Source organism: Pelophylax lessonae, assembly GCF_965119305.1.
Source record: "Pelophylax lessonae genome assembly, chromosome: 2".
Taxonomy (NCBI): Eukaryota; Metazoa; Chordata; class Amphibia; order Anura; family Ranidae; genus Pelophylax; species Pelophylax lessonae.
Genome location: NC_138769.1, coordinates 552,879,333 through 552,896,714, shown reverse-complemented (window position 1 = coordinate 552,896,714; position 17,382 = coordinate 552,879,333).

Below are 17,382 nucleotides of genomic sequence, written 5' to 3'. Positions count from 1 at the left end.
GCACTGATTACTGTAGTAATGTCACTGGTACGCCCAAAAGTGTCAAAAATGTCAGTCAGGGGTCCGATCTGTCCGCCACAATGTCGCAGTCCCGTAAAAAAAAAAAATAAATCGCAGATCGCCGCCATTACTAGTTAAAAAAAATAAACAATAAAAATGACATAAATCTTTCCCGTAGTTAGTAAACGCAATAACTTTTGCGCAAACCAATCAAATACGCTTATTGCAGTTTTTTTTACCAAAAATATGTAGCAGAAATTGGCCTAAAATGTTAAAAAAATTAGATTTTTACACTTTTTTTGAGAATTTCATATAAAAAATGTGAAAAATATTGTTTTTTTTTTTTCAAAATTGTCGCTATTTTTTTGTATATAGCGCAAAAAATAAAAATCACACAGGTGATCAAATACCACCAAAAGAAAGCTCTGTTTGTGGGATAAAAAGGACTTCAATTTCATTTGGGTACAGCATCGCACGACCGCGCAATTGTCTGTTAAAGTCACACAGTGCCGAATCGCAAAATAGGGCCTGGTCATTGTGCAGCCAAATCCTCCAGGGCTGAAGTGGTTAAACAGGTCCACAGCACAGTATATCAAAAATAAAAAGTCTTATTTATTACAATCCATAAAGCAGAGAAACAATCCAAAAACATTGGAGCGTCTCAGCCCTCCTGGGTTTTAGTCATATCATATGACTAAGGCCCAGGAGGGCTGAAATGCGTCAACGTTTTTGCATTGTTCCCCTGCTTTAAGGATTGTAAAATAAAAATACTTTTTATATTTGATATACCGTGCTGCCAACCTGTTTTATAAAGATTGTTGGACGGTGGTTGCAGCTGTTGTCTGGCACAGGTATTGTCTATACACGTAATTATAAACTGACAGTGTAATAGCATCACACAATTTTGTATATTACTTAAATATTTGATTTATTTTGCCAACCATTTCATTATGTTTTATGAAGATTTTACACAGCGTCCCAACTTTTTTGTAATTGGGGTTGTACATCCAATGTACAAACAGGTATTATCAACAAAGGGCAAGAGTCCTGCTGGAATTGTCACATACACCTGGGTATATATAGTTTTTAATAAAGATACAGCCAGATGAATGTTGCAGCAAAGTTCAGTTGCCGGGACCCCTGGGGATGATTGTGACAATTTGTGTTGGGACATTTGTCTTTATGTCAGAGACCTGAAGACAAGGTCAGTGGTAAAGGGGAGATCCTCCAACAAGTGTTCAATCAGCCTGGAATAGAGATTCTCTCTACTGTCAGTCTCTTGTAATCTCATTTACGGTAGCACTCAGACTGGGAGAGGCAGGGGCAACATCAGCAGCCAGTTAGGTGTCACCAATCAGGTTTCCTGCATGCATATGTGTTAACGAAGTAAATGCTGACAGGGGGAGAGAGCAGAGAGATGTGCTCATTAGCCTGATGCTGCTCTTTCACTGTCCAACAGGCAGAGGGCAGGAAAGCCACTTTTACGGAACAATTCTTCAGCTGGCTGTACTGTCTGATAGGTCTGTGTAAATCTCATGACTAGGTGAGCAGAAATACAAATCCTGTGGCATGTAAAAAAATTCCCATATGTGTATTCCAGTGATGTATTTAGACTGTTTGCCCGGGGTTGTACAGTGTAAGGACTGCTACACCAGCAGCACAGGGCATCACAGTTGCTATGTGCTGTGGGGTCCGGCCAGGATATCTGGATTTTGTTCAGCTGTTCATTTTGTGTGAAAAGGAGAACCTGCCCTTCAAGATCTTGGCATTTCCAGTGAATTTACTAAATGTTATACTGAACAATTATTAATAAATGGGGGACTCTTAATATAGTCACATGAGCATTATATTAGGAAACACTGTACTTTCGTAACCCCTTAACAGATAAAGTACTTTTTATCTCTAACAAGATAAAAAAAAAAAACAATGGAGTAATTCTAAGGACATATCTGGACTTGCTATTTTTCAAACAAAATGTCAAAATCTGTATGTAGCCAGATGGCTACAGCAACATGGAAAAAGAGACAATGCCCTCTGTTGCTTTACTTTCTACTGCTGATATTGTGCTGCATGATTCCCTCAAACCAGCATGTGAAGAGCAATGTCAAACCAGCCCATAGACTCCTATGCAGAGAGTGGTGAATGATGGGAGTTGCAGGGCCAGATTAACGTAGGGGCTATTGGAGCTGCAGCTCCAGGCCCCTACCTTTTATATAGGCCCCGGGTTGGCCATATTCACTGTTACCGCTCTTCTGTCACTTGTAAACACAGAAGTCTGGCTTCTATGCTCGCTTCCCCAGGCAGCACCCTCAGAACCTCCCCACACAGCGCGAAGGCCGGACAAGGAGGGACAGTTGCCGATGCATGGATGTGTTTATGGGCTTCAGAGACAGCATCCCATGTTGAATTAGGCATGCATGGCTGCACCCTTCCTCCTCTGGGTGCATGCCAAGGCACGGCCCTTAAGGCCCTTCAAAATCCTCAGCACCAAGCCCATGATGCTCTTAATCCGGCCCTGGGGAGTTGTAGTTCGAGACAGCAGCCATGCAGTGGGCTGGTGAACTCTTTACACTACTACCACTCTTTACTCTCCAAACAACAAAGAGGAGGGGGGCGGAAGACTTTTTTTACTGGACTACATGGAAAATTTGCTCTTTTGGCGCAAAGAACTCCAGGACCACACATCTGTATTCAGAGTTGGCCACTGCCAGGCTGGGTTGGGAGAGATAGGTTTGCAGGCCCTGGACCTGGAGGAAAAGAAGGAGACACCTTTTTGCACACAATACAGACTGCTGTGTTCAAGCCATGCTATTGCCGCAGATGAATTGGAGAGGCCTCCCACCCGCAGCTTCTCAGTGCAAGTCTTCAGAGGCTTCAGAGAGTGGGTTGCTGCATCTCTACTACATGCATCCAGCAGGATTGCAGGGACTGGTGAGAGGGCTTATCACCTACTTTACGCCCTGTTAGCAAGACCTGAGACACTGGAGGCAGAACATTAAGCATAACATATCACATCTGCTCCCTACCTACTCTATATTTAAACCACTCCCCCTTCCTTTGGACACTGCATCTTTGAAGACAAGTGTGTCATGCCTACAGTCAAGCATGGTGGTGGGAGTGTCAGTCTGGGGTTACATGAGTGCTGCCAGCACTGGGGAGCTACAGATTATTGAATGCCAACATGTACTGCGACATATTGAAGCAGAGCATGATCCCCTCCCTTCAGGGACTGGGCCGCAGGGCAGTATTACAACATGAAAATGACCCCAAACACACCTCTAAGACGACCACTACCTTGCTAAAGAAGCTGAGGGTAAAGGTGATGGACAGGCCAAGCATGTCCACAGACCTAAACCCTATTGAGCATCTTTGGGGCATCCTCAAATGGAAGGTGAAGGAGCGCAAGGTTTCTAACATCCACCAGCTCCCTGATGTCAACATGGAGAAGTGGAAGAGCACTCCAGTGGCAACCTCTGAAGCTCTGGTGAACTCCATGCCCAAGAGGGTTAAGGCAGTGCTGGAAAATAATGGTGGCCAAACAAAATATTGACACTTTGCCCAATTTGGACATTTTCATTTAGGGGTGTACTCACTTTTATTTCCAGTGGTATGGACATGAATGGCTGTGTGTTGAGTTATTTTCAGGAGACAGCAAATGTATGCTGTTATACAAGCTGTACACTCACTACTTTACATTGTAGCAAAGTGTAATTTCTTCAGTGTTGTCACATGAAAAGATGTAATAAAATATTTACAAAAATGTGAGGGGTGTACTCACTTTTGTGAGATGCTGTATAGGTGGTAACCCTTCCCAAACAGTGGTTTTATCAGGTGTAACCCGTGGCCCTGTCACATGCCTTGTAAAATTTTACCCCATATTTGGCCCATTTACTGGGGAGGTATTGCTTGATGCCAAGTTTTCTAAAGTGGACTGAAGTGGACTAGGGATTCATCTACACAATTATTTATATTGGGGGCAAACATTTGCTTGAAGCTGGAGCAAAAAGAAATTGATTAGGAGCCTGAATTTTGAATAATTTATCATAATCAGGATGATTTCAAGGGAGGCACTGGGCATTGTTGTTGAAATGTAAAAATCTCATTATTATTTCGTAACGGGTTCTGGGCATCAAAGAGGAGTAGACTGGCATATAATGGATAGGTTGGGTAGACCAGTACCCCAGTCTGGGGGACACAGGCACACCGGGATCAAGCAGCTGCGCAGGCACGGGATCTCGCCCCTTCTGAAGGACGTTCAGGAACGTCCACTCAGAAGGAGGAAGCTCTCATCCGGCCGTATATGTGCAGTGGCCGGGTGAGAGGTGCTTATTAGAAAAAAAAACAAGACTTTACAAAAACTTTAACCATTCGCGGACCAGCGACCTGCTGGTATGAGTGGAAGCATCTCCTTTAAGGGTTCTTGCCTAATAACCAAAGAAACTGCATACCAAAAAAACGATTATTGTATTCACCTGGAATGTAAAGCTCCTCAGTGATACAAGGAAAATGGTTAATTTAAGGCAAGTCAGACCGGTAATAGTAGTATAATGGATGAATTTATTGAAAAATTTAGTCAGTGTAAAAAAGGAGTGAGCCAGATCAATTTACATCAGTTGCTCTAGTATAAAAAATATACACAGTACATTGTATATTGTATATAATTGTGTGAAATACCTTCGGTACAGCGTTGCTCAGCGCTCAGCTGATCTCCCGCTGCTCTCCTTCTCTTCTCCCCCGCTGACATCTGAGGGTCACGGAAGCGGCGAGCGGTGCTGTAATCAAGGTATTTCACACCCTCTCTGAGCACTGCAGAGGGGAGGGTCTGAGATCCCCCCACTAACAGCTGGGAGAAAAGCAGCAGGAGATCAGCTGAGCACCGAACGGCACTGTACTGAAGGTATTTCATACAACTATATAACGGAAACACACTGGACATTATATAAAACAGTAATAGAGTGGATTCTAGGATTTTACAAACACTAAACCAGGGCTTATTTTTGGGGTAGGGCTTATATTGCAGCCCTCCCTGAAAATAACAGTAGGTCTTATTTCAGGGTAGGTCTTATTTTTGGGGAAACACGGTAGTGGTATGATGCATGAATTTTTGGAAAAATGTACTCATTAGTGTAAAAAAGGGAGTGACTCATATCAAATTACATCAGTTGCTCTAGTATAAAAAATATACAGAATGTATGGTTATACCTCCGTAGGTAGCCTAATATAAAATAAAATTAAATGGAATTCCTGATACAATGTGCAGTCACTCAGACTTGTTCTATATAGGGTAAATAGAAAAACCGCTGTAGTAGATAATTGAGATGGTAAAGATTGGAGAGCAAGTTCTTCTTACCACACCCGATCCGATATTGGGATATATCCAATTGATACGAGATCCGCCTGGGGTAGTCCATATACTCTAGCTCCTCCAGCTCATTTGTGATATCTGCACCAACCGTGTTTCGTGATACCGTTGTAAAGTTATGGAATTATGGGCATCTACCTTGTGTGAAGTCCACTGCTCTCTATCAGTCCGCTAGGCATTGGTTTTGTAGGCCCCATATAACAGTGATGGTACAGCTGATTGAATTTTCTCTGTAAACTACTGAGTGCCAATACAGGCTCCAGTATAGGCTCAAACTGCCCAAGTCCATGATGTGTGAGTGACGTCAATGCGTTTCGCTACGTGCTTCTGTAGCTTTTTCAGGATAGTGTGTCCTCCTCACTGCTCTCCTAACATACGGTTTGTTTCAAGGAGGGGACCGCTCTTTGTCTTAAAGTGACATTGTCATCCATTTCAGTTGGAAGGGGAGAGGAAAAAAGGAAAAGAAAATGGAAGGGGGGAGGGGAGAAAAAGGCTATTCATTTCCTATAAGGACCAGACGGACAGACATTCTCCACACTCTTTTAGTTAGACAAGTTTTTCATTCGCTGTACTGAAGGTATTTCACACAATTATAATATAATACTCGGCGCTTCAGTGACCCGCTCTGAGCACTGCAGAAGGAAGGGGTTGAGATCCCCCGCTGACAGCTAGAAGAAGAGAAGGAGAGCAGCGAGAGATCAGCTGAGCTCCGAGCGGCGCTGTACCAAAGGTATTTCGCACATCTATATTAAAGAAACACACTGGACATTATATCAAACAGTAATAGAGTGGATTCTTGGATTTTGCAAACACTTTTACACACAGGGGATTCCTGGCAGGCAGGAAGGGAAAGAAGACAGCACATTACATGATAGGACCTACCCTGAAAATAAGCCCTACTGTGTCTATTGGTGCCAAAAGTAATATAAAACCCGGAAAAGGCCTGGTCTTTAAGAAGTTAAAAAGAAAATGGTACTTGCAAATGGTACTTATTTATTACAGGTATTTATATAACACCCACAATTTATACAGCACTTTATACTTATTTATACAATCACATACAGTAAATCCCTGCCCTCAAGGAGCTTACAATCAAAGGTCCCTATCTTTCTTGCATACTAGGGTCAATTAACCTACCTTTGTAGGATGTGAGGAAACCTACGCAAGCAAAAGCAGAAATGCAAATACCGTACATGTAGACGTGCGAACCTGTAAGCATCGTGCTGTTGACTGTTAAAGTCTACAAGAAAAAAGAAATAAATAAAGAATATGCACAAGGGACATTATTTACCTTCAGTAAGATGTGCCCCTTGTGCTGCTATGTCCTCGTTTAGCAGAAATTTTTGTCTTCTGATGCCTCCTGCACTGGAAGATTACGACGGCAGTGGTTATTAGAAAAAAGGGAACTGTCACAGGTACTCCATTTATCAAGAGTGCCCTGCTATGCCTGCCCTTTCTGCCCAGTTCCCTCATTCACAGAAGCCGATATTAATGTTTCTATAAATAAAACAGGTTCCATGAATGGAAGGGGTGGACCTATCAATCATTCACCTGTGCTCAATTCAGAGATCATGTTTCATTCATGAAGGCTTTAGGACCAGCTTCTATGAATATAGGAGCTGAGTGGAAAGGGTTGGCACTCTTGATGAGTGCCTTTGACAGCTCCCTTAGTTTTATTAAAGCGAGTTCCAGCCTCAAAATGAACTTTGCCCCATCCGCTTGCTGTACATTACCTAAAAAAGAATTGGATAATGACAATTTTTTTTTTAATTCACTTACCTTGTTTTTGAAGAAAATATACTTACCTTCTTCCACTTCCTCCCTTTGCGGCCGCGGCCCGTGCCGTTACTTCCTTCTTGCATTGACTCTTGGGAGCTGAGCATCATCACTCCCAGGAGTCAATGTGCCTGCACTGGCCCTGCTTGTCACTTCCGGTGCAGGCGCGTTATTCCCTGCTGAACAGCTTCTGGGCATGCCCAGAAGCTGTGCAGGGATGACGCGCCTGCACCGGAAGTGACGAGCAGGGCCGGTGCAGGGCATTCTGGGACTCCGACGTCACAGAAGAGGACACAGAAGAGGACGCTCCGGCTTCAGCTGCCCACACCTGAAATGGCAGCGCTGGACAAGACATTTTCAAGGTAAGTATTTCTTCTATAAGGTAAGTGAAACAGGGGACAGTTCAGAGGCTATCGTTGCTTAAATGCACTAGCCCTGACTGTCCCGGGGGTATTTTTATCTAACAAATTTTTTTGAGGCCGGAACTCTGCTTTAACCTAGGCTTTTTTCAACCAGTGTTCCTTGAGGTCTCTTCAGGGGTACCTTGGCGAAACGCCTAAAAATTGCCCCAAAACTGTATACAAGCCAGCAGATGGATGAAGCCTGACTTTTAGTTACACAAATCCACAGGTTTTCATTGTGCACCATTACAACCTTCTAGCTGCTGGCGTCCTAACAACAAATTACCCTTCCCTGCCCCTCTCTGTCTGCGCTGGGGTCACATTAGCTGAAAGATGGTGAAAAACTGAGGGAGAAGAGAAACATTGGATTACTAGTCAATAACAGTGTGCAAAAGTGTATTGGATTTGGAAGAATAAATCATCTCTAAAGTTGGGTGTCCTACATGTGTGGATGTTGTGGTATTATGTAAAATTATTAGAATAGTTTTTCACTTTTTAGAATGGGGTGCCTCGAGACTGTCCATAATTTTAGAGGGTACCTTGAGATTGTCCATAATTTGAAAGCGTGCCTTGACTATAAAAAGGTTGAGAAACCCTGTATTAACTCCTGCTGGTACAGGGGGCATCAGAAGATAAAGATGTCTACTAAAGGAGGACACAGCAGCACAAGGGACACATCTCACTGAAGGTAAGTTATGTCTCTTGTGCTTGATTTATTTTTTTTAAGTAAATTTAGGCTTTAATAATCTCTTAGTAGTGTTGTTTCCAGTCTCGAATCCCCTTTTGTATCGGGTTTATGTGACAGGGTTTTTTTTTTTTTTACTATGTCATATTATTATTCACTTCTGGACCAGAAGACATGCCCCCTTAATGATCAGCCCATTTTTTGCGATTCGGCACTGCGTTACTTTAACGGACAATTGCGCAGTCGTGCAATGCTGTACCCAAATAAAATGTATGTCCTTTTTTCCCCACAAATAGAGCTTTACTTTGGTGGTATTTGATCACCTTTGTGATTTTTATTTTTTGCGCTATAAATAAAAAAATGCGACAATTCTGAAAAAAAAAACATATATTTTTCACTTTCTGCTCTATAACATTCCCAATAAAAAAAATTTAAAAATCAAAAATTTTTAAAATTTTAGGCCAATTTGTATTCTGCTACATATTTTTGTTTAAAAAAAAATCCCAATAAGCGTATTTTTACTGGTTTGCACAAAAAAGTTATCACGTCTACAAACTAGGGGAAAGATTTATGTAATTTTGATTTTTTTTTTTACTAGTAATGGCGGCGATCAGCGATTTTTAGGGGGACAACAACATTGCTACGGACAGATCGGACCCCTAACTGACATTTTTGACACTTTTGGGTGGACCAGTAACATTACTACAGTAATCAGTGCTAAAAATGTGCACTGTTACTGTAATAATGACACTGGCAAGGTAGGGATTAACCCAGGGGCGATCAAAAGATTAAATGTGAGCCATGGGGGTGTTTTCTAACTGAGAGGATGGGCTTGTGACATCAACACAGAGACCTGTGTTCCTAACCGCTTCCCGACCACCCACCTCCTTTTTACTGCGGCAGGGTGGCTCTCCTGAGCAAACCGACGTAAACTACGTCGGTCGCGCGTGGGAAGCTGGGGGGCGAGCGCACGCCGCCATCGGCCCGCTCCCACCCCCACTCGGCAGTGGGGAAGCTGATGCACTGATCAGGTGGCTCTGATTGACACCCGTGATCGCTCCCCGCTGAGAGAGAAGAACGGTCAGCTGTTGTAAACACAGCTGACCGTTCTTCTCCCTGGAATGATCATAGAGCCCATGTGATCATCTGGTGCTCAAAATTATTTTTGGGGGGGGGCGCAAACAGAAAAATGTAATAGGCATTGCTTTGCGGCAAAAAACACTGTAAACAATTGTGTGACTTTGAGGTCACAAAAGAGTGAAAGGGGCCTTCAATAATTAAGGCATAGTGTGCTACCTTTCAATGCACAGGGACCAGCGTGCCCCCTTTCAATGCACAGGGACCTGCGTGCCCCCTTTCAATGCACAGGGACCAGCGTGCCCCCTTTCAATGCACAGGGACCAGCGTGCCCCCTTTCAATGCACAAAGATCAGCGTGCCCTCTTTCAATGCAGTGACCAGCATACCCCCTTTCAATGCACTGAGATCAGCGTGCCCCCTTTCAATGCAGAGATCACCGTGCCCCCTTTCAATGCAGAGATGCCAGTGTGCCCCCTTTCAATGCACAGAGACCAGCGTGCCCCCTTTCAATGCACAGAGACCAGCGTGCCCCCTTTCAATGCACAGATGCCAGCGTGCCCCCTTTAAATGCAGAGATACCAGTGTGCCCCCTTTCAATGCAGAGATGCCAGTGTGCCCCCTTCAATGCAGAGATGCCAGCGTGCCCCCATTCAATGCAGAGATGCCAGCGTGCCCCCTTTCAATGCAGAGTGAACAGCGTGCCCCCTTTTAATGCAGGGATGCCAGCGTGCCCCCTTTCAATGCAGAGTGAACAGCGTGCCAAGCCCCCCCCCCCCCCGCCGAGACCAGTGCACTTACCTATAGCGGCGGCTTCTCTTCAGTCCATCGCCCTCTCCTCGAGTCCTCCTGCCTCCTCCTCGGCCAATGGCATAGGTTTTGCCTTTCGGCCAATCAGGACGCGTATCGGACCCGCTTCCTGGTTGGCCAGGAGGAGGATCCGTGTGACAATAGCGAATTTTCATTCGCTATTGTCACACAATGCACCCCGGGTCCACCCTTTGCTGAAGCCTATTAGAGCCTCTGGCTCTAATCAGGTGACTAAAAAAAAAAAAAGCCCCATTGAACTCCATGCGTCCGGTGCCCCACATGCAGATTAGGGGGCCGGACGCATGGATGGGGGGGCGGCACCCCTGCGCCCCCAACGCACCAGCCGCCACTGCATGTGATCCTTCTATATAGGATCACATTTCTCTATGATCATTTCAGAAGCAACGACCCTCCCCCCCCACAGTTAGAATCACCCCCCTAGGCTCACATTTAACCCCTTGATCACCCGCAGGGTTAACCCCTTTCCTGCCAATGGCATTATTACAGTAACAGTGCATATTTTTAGCACTGATTACTGTAGTAATGTCACTGGTACCTCCAAAAGTGTCAAAAATGTCAGTTAGGGGTCTGATCTGTCCGCCACAATTTTGCAGTCCCACAAAAAATCGCAGATCGCCGCCAGTAAAAAAAAAAAAAACAATAAAAATGACTTAAATTTTTCCCGTAGTTAGTAGACGCAATAACTTTTGTGCAAACCAATCAAAATACGCTTATTGCAATTTTCTTTTGCCAAAATATGTAGCAGAAAAAAAATGGCCTAAAATGTTAAAACATTTTGATTTTTAATTTTTTTTTTGAGATTGTCATATAGCAGAATGTGAAAAATATTGTTTTTTTTTTTTTTTTCAAAATTGTCGCTCTTTTTTTGTTTATAGCACAAAAAAAAATAAAAATTGCTCAGGTGATCAAATACCACCAAAAGAAAGCTCTATTTGTAGGAAAAAAGGGACATCAATTTTATTTGGGTACATTGTCGCATGACCGCGCAATTGTCCATTAAAGTAACGCAGTGCCAAATCACAAAATAGGGCCTGGTCAGGAAGGGGGCAAATCCTTCCGGTCTTAAAGTGGTTAAATAGGTTGATATTACAGTTGGTTTTTCTAACAGAAGAAGAGAACCTTTATTTTTTTTGTTTTTTGGATTTACATTTTCATATTTATATGACAAAACTATATATACGATGTATGGATGTTTTATTATGCATTGTATGTTTTGTACCGAAACACTTTCAATAAACGTTTTTAGACAAAAAAAAAGTGGTTAAATAGGAGGACCGCAGGAGCTCTGTGTTGATAGCTGAGAAAACAACAGCCTGTGTTTACAACAGCAGACCGGCATTCTCTCTTCACGGGGAGCGATCGTGGGTGCCTGGCGGCAATTACGGCCGCCGGCCCCGTAGATTGGCTTCCCCGCTAGCGAGTGGGCGCATGCAGCTTCGGTGGCGAAATTCGTGGGAACCTGCTGCCGTATATCAACGGCGGCTGGTTGGCAAGTGGTCAATAATGTACATTGTAATTTTACTCTATGCGTCCCCTTCTTGCAGGTTACCGTAGCAGGTAAGAGGGTATGATGGAAAAGTGACCTGAGATGATTGTCCTCTTTCTCCATGGACAGCAAAGCCCTGCTTGAAGTGCTGTGCAGCTTTTGTATGGTATGTTACAATTATGGTTTTACAGACCCTCTTTAAACCTCGCATCCCTAATGGTTAATATCTGGGATTACAAGTAACAAAAAAGTTTAAAGAGATGGGATTTGCGACTCCGAACTGTTTGCAAACATTTCCTATACAGTTCATACACTAAAAGTCTCCCGGCTCTGTTCCTGCAATCCTGTATTATAGGCTCTCAGGGAATGAGCAGTCAATTCTGTCAGTGTCATTAGTTTTTACTTAGAGCCGCTCCATTAAATCACTGTGTTGTTCCACATGTGGAAGACTGGAGGTTGTATTCACCTATTCCAGAGTGGTCTCAGTGAGTCTTTATTTCAGTACAAGGGCCCCTCAGTGTGAGCAGCTTTAGGAAAGAAAAAACTCATTGGACAGGGCGGCTGTTTCCGCCAGTGGGATTTGGAGCAAACAGCACTAATGTAAACATAAAGGGAATGCAGGTCCTGGCTGCTCTGTGGAAGACTAAATGAGACCCAGATGCTGGACTCTTGTACGATTGCTGTTCTTTCTTTTTTTTCCCCTAGGGGCAGAAAGTTGTACTGGTATTTCTTACAGTCTAAGCTAATCATGTGAAACAGCAGCTAGGCGTAGCCCAAACCATTTGTGTTCAACACTAAGATGTCATTTCAGTGCTGTTACTATGGAATAAGTGAGTTTTAATACCCGAGCATAGATGTTTTACACGTGCCATATTTTCAAATTAGGTGACACTAAACAATATCCTTATTCTCCAAAAATAATCTGGATCCATGCATTCCTTGATGGCCCCAGAATCTATTGTTTATTAAATAGTTTCCTGATGTGTTTTCTGCCTCCTTGTATTGTGTTCTCTGAGCTCCCGTACTGCCCCTTTTCCCTGACTGTTTGAAATGAGGAGTACATGTTGCAGTAATGTCTCAACCTTTTTCTCAGTCAAGGCATCCTTTAAAATGATGTACAATCTCAAGGCACCCCATTCTAATATGTAAAAAGGAAACGAGTACACTATATTGTCAAACGTATTGGGATGCCTGCCTTTACACGTACATAAACTTCAATGGCATCCCATTCTTAGTCCGTAGGGTTCAATATTGAGTTGGCCCACCCTTTACAGCTATAACAGCTTCAACTCTTCTGGGAAGGCTGTCCATAAGATTTAGGAATGTGTCTATTGGAATGTTTAATCATTCTTCCAGAAGTGCATTACTGAGGTCAGACACTGAAGATGGACGAGAATGCCTGGCTTGCAGTCTCTGCTCTAATTTATCACAAAGGTGTTCTATCGGATTGAGGTCAGTAATGTTCCTCCACCCCAAACTTGCTCATCCGTGTCTTTATGGACCTTGCTTTGTGCACTGGTGCGCAGTCATGTTGGAACAGGAAGGGCCAGCCCCAAAATGTTCCCACAAAAGTTGGGAGCATGAAACTCGCTCATCCATGTCTTTATGGACCTTGCTTTGTGTACTGGTGCCCAGTCATGTTGGAACAGGAAGGGCCAACCCCAAAATGTTCCCACAAAAGTTGGGAGCACGGAACTCGCTCATCCATGTCTTTTGGACCTTGCTTTGCATACGCATGACTAGTATTGCATTGTTTTTCTCCCTCACTCAACTAATGGGACCCCAGTGCTGACGGACAGGGGCAGGAGAGGGACCAAAGATGCTGTGCAGGGGCCAGATATCCCCCTTATCAACCAATGTAATTGATGATGTCATTGATTGTTAGGACACCGGTGACTTGAAAGTTGTAATGGTGCACAATGAAGACCTGTGACTTTGTGTAATTGAGGCTGCCCATACATTATTCAGTTTTATTGTACAAATTTCCTTTTTTACCAAAACTATATAATATGAGGCCAAACCTATACACTTTCAATTTGTATGCAATCAGGCAGGCCTTTTCACTACATAGTTGAAAAGAAAATTGAATAAGAAAATTGCATATTGTATGGCCAGCTTTAATCACTTAAGCCCCGGAGGATTTGGCTGCTAAAAGACCAGGGGGTATTTTGCGATTGCGTGAATTTAACGGACAATTGCGCAGTCGTGCTTCGCTGTACCTAAACGAATTTGACGTCCTTTTTTTTCCCACAGAGCTTTCTTTTGGTGGTATTTGATCACCTGTGCGATTTTTTGATCACGCGCTATAAACAAAAAAAGAGCGCCAATTTTGCAAAAATAACAATATTTTTCACATTTTTTTATATGAAATTCCCCCCCAAAAAAAAGGAAAAATCAAAATTTTTTAACATTTTCGGCCAATTTGTTTTATGCTACATATGTTTGGTGAAAAAAAAAATCGCAAAAAGCGTATTTTGATTGGTTTGCGCAAAAGTTATTGCGTTTACTAACTACGGGAAAGATTTTTGTCATTTTTTTTTAACGCGTAATGGCGGCGATCTGCGATTTTTTTTGCGGTACTGCGACAGATCGGACCCTTGACTGACATTTTTGACACTTTTGGGGTTACCAGTGACATTTCTACAGTAATCAGTGCTATATATATGCACTGTTACTGTAAAATTACACTGGCAGTGAAGGGGTTAACTTTATTTGAGAGGGAGGGGCTGTGTGTGTCCCTAGGGGCGTGATTCTAACTGTGATTGGCTGTGGCTTGAGCTGTAGGAACAATGATCAACGGTCCTACATAGTAGAACCGTATGATCAGTGTTTCTACACAGGGGAGAATGACAGGCTGCTTGTTTACACAAGCTGCCTGCCTTTCTCCCTCTCCCCCGACGATCGCAGAGTGAGCGGCGGACATCGGGTCCGCCGGTCACACGCGCGGGGGGGGGGGGGTCCGTGACCGCGCGGGAGCGCGCCGCTTGCGGCGCGCGCTCGCTCCCTAGAGCCTCACAGGCTAGTGACGTATATATACGTCACTTTGCCTGTGAGGGGCTGACCGCCGCAGTATATCTACTTGAGGCGGTCGGCAAGCAGTTAAAGGCAGGTTTGATCCACCCGCTGGCATATATATAATTTTTGGGTAATTTTTAGGCATTTTGCCAAGGTACCCCCAAATAAACTTGAAGGCACCCTGGTTGAAAAAGGCTGCTCTAACTACATTGCCAATACCATAATCCATAATACATCTCAGGAGAGAACAAAGGCCCCTATGTCCCTATATACAGCGGACAATGGAGAACAAATGAAGCCACCTGCTAACAGGGGTCAGATCACAACAGAAAATATAAGGAATTTGGAGGAGGCTGAGAGCAATAGAAGGTTTTTTTTTGTTAAAGTGATTGTAAAGTTTCTCTTTTCTTTTTTTTTTTAAATAACAATTTATCCACTTGGATAAATTGCCATATTTATGTATCAGCGAAAATCCATATTTCAGTGTGGATAGCAAAATCTTCACACCCAAAAGTGCACACCCAACTCTAAAGCTGTTCACCAACTACTCTGACCCCAAGATGGGGGCCTGGCTGCACTTTATTCCCATGGGATGGACGAATATATCAGGAGCCAAGACTTCAGGATGGGTTACCATACAACCAGGAACAGTGGGCTAAGCTACTCTGACCCCGATATGGGCATCTGGCTGCACTTTATCCCAGTATCCCCATGGGATGGATAGATATTAGAAGCCAAGATTCCAGGATGGGTTACCATATGACCAGGATGTTCAACAGTGGGCTCAGCAAAAGGGAGAGACAAAGAAGGAACTCATAGTGTAGTAAATAAAAATACAGCCTTTTCTTTTTTTTTTAAATCAAGTAGATTTCACAGCCAGTTACAGAAGTTACAAAAAAAAAAAGCACCATTGAACAAGCATTATACATACAAGAGAACATATATAGAAACCATTATACTTAGCAATATCTCTCATCTATCACCTCAACCATTAAGAAAGGAGGAAAATCCTCTAAAAAAGTGTCTCCACATCACCAAAGTGTGAGTTCATTCAGTAATCACATGGCCTAGAGTATTAGTCTCTCCAGTATCATTTCCTTCGGAGCCAAAATGGGGTATCCAACCATCTACCCCATATTTTTCTAAATTTAGATGGGGAGCCCCTATGCTGGTATATACACTTTGCAATGCGCAGAGTGTTGCCAATCTGCACAAGCCACATCTTAAATGTGGGTGGTTAAGGTGAGATCCAGTGCCTAAGGATAAGTATACAGGCCTGAAATAGAGCCCTTGCTGCTGCCTCCCTCAGAAACCTTTCTTGGGTGATGGAATAAAGTATGCCCAATACGCATTGTTTAGGCTCCATTGGGATAGTTATCCATAATGCTGTATTAATTCTAGTAGTTACCGCCCTTCAGTAACGGTGGAGCTTCGGACATCTTCACATCAGATGTATCAAATCTCCCACATTCCTTTCACACCTACTACATAAATTATCAGAACGTAGACCCATGGAGTAAAGCCCAAGTGGGGTGCGGTAAACCCTGAAAAGTATATAAAGCTGCAATACATTCAATGAACACATCCAGATGGATTCCAGTGCTTCTTCCCATTGCCCTCCCGTTATCTCACCAATATCCTTCTCCCAGGCTTTTTAATGAAGGTTAAAACGACTTACAAGAAGGCAAGAGTAAAATTGCATATAAAACAATCGTTCACATGCAGACACCCCAGCGGGTGTGATAAAGTCCCCCTGTAGCTCCTCCCTCTTGGCTTCTAATATCCATACACCCCATGAGGATACTGGGATAAAGTGCAGCCAGATCCCCATCTTGGGGTCACAGTAACCAGGCCCGGACTGGGACAAAAAATAGGCCCCGGCATTTTAGGCTGAGCCCATTTTTTTTTTTTTTTTAACAAAATGACCAATGATGAACAACTACCGGTTTCTCTATGTTTTTTAGTTATATTTAGCCTGCACACCCATACGATCCGATTCTGCAAATCGTGCTGCGTTTTGGAAACTGATTGCGGGGTGTCGTTAACCTAACATACACTCCACAATCTGTTTGCATGGACGGGTTGCTATTTAGATGAAGTCTGCATTTAGTGTGAACCCAGGCTAAGAGATAACAGGTAATTTTAGGGTACATTAAAAATATATTACCCAATTTTTGGGTAAAATATAAAAGATGAGTTTGTGTCAAGTAAATAAATACCCAACATGTCAAACCTTAAGACTATGCATGCCTGAAAATAGCAACACATTTCAGTACCCTATATTTTCCATAGGCAAAGCTATTAAAGATCATAGAGGTCATCAGTTCAGAGTTAACCATGAAAAATGATCCTATAATTATTGCTCTCATTCCAGTGTGAAGGGTCATATATTACACGTGTAGTAAAATCAAGGTTTTTGTTCACAGACGCCCCCAAAATTTGTATGTAGTTTCGTATGGTGGTGGTGGGGATAGGGATGACATCAGTGGTGGTGGGGATAGGGGTGACATCAGTGGTGGTGGGGATAGGGGTGACATCAGTGGTGGTGGGGATAGGGGTGACATCAGTGGCAGTGGTGGTGGGGATAGGGGTGACATCAGTGGTGGTGGGGATAGGGGTGACATCAGTGGTGGTGGGGATAGGGGTGACATCAGTGGTGGTGGGGATAGGGGTGACATCAGTGGCAGTGGTGGTGGGGATAGGGGTTACATCAGTGGTGGTGGGGATAGGGGTAACATCAGTGGTGGTGG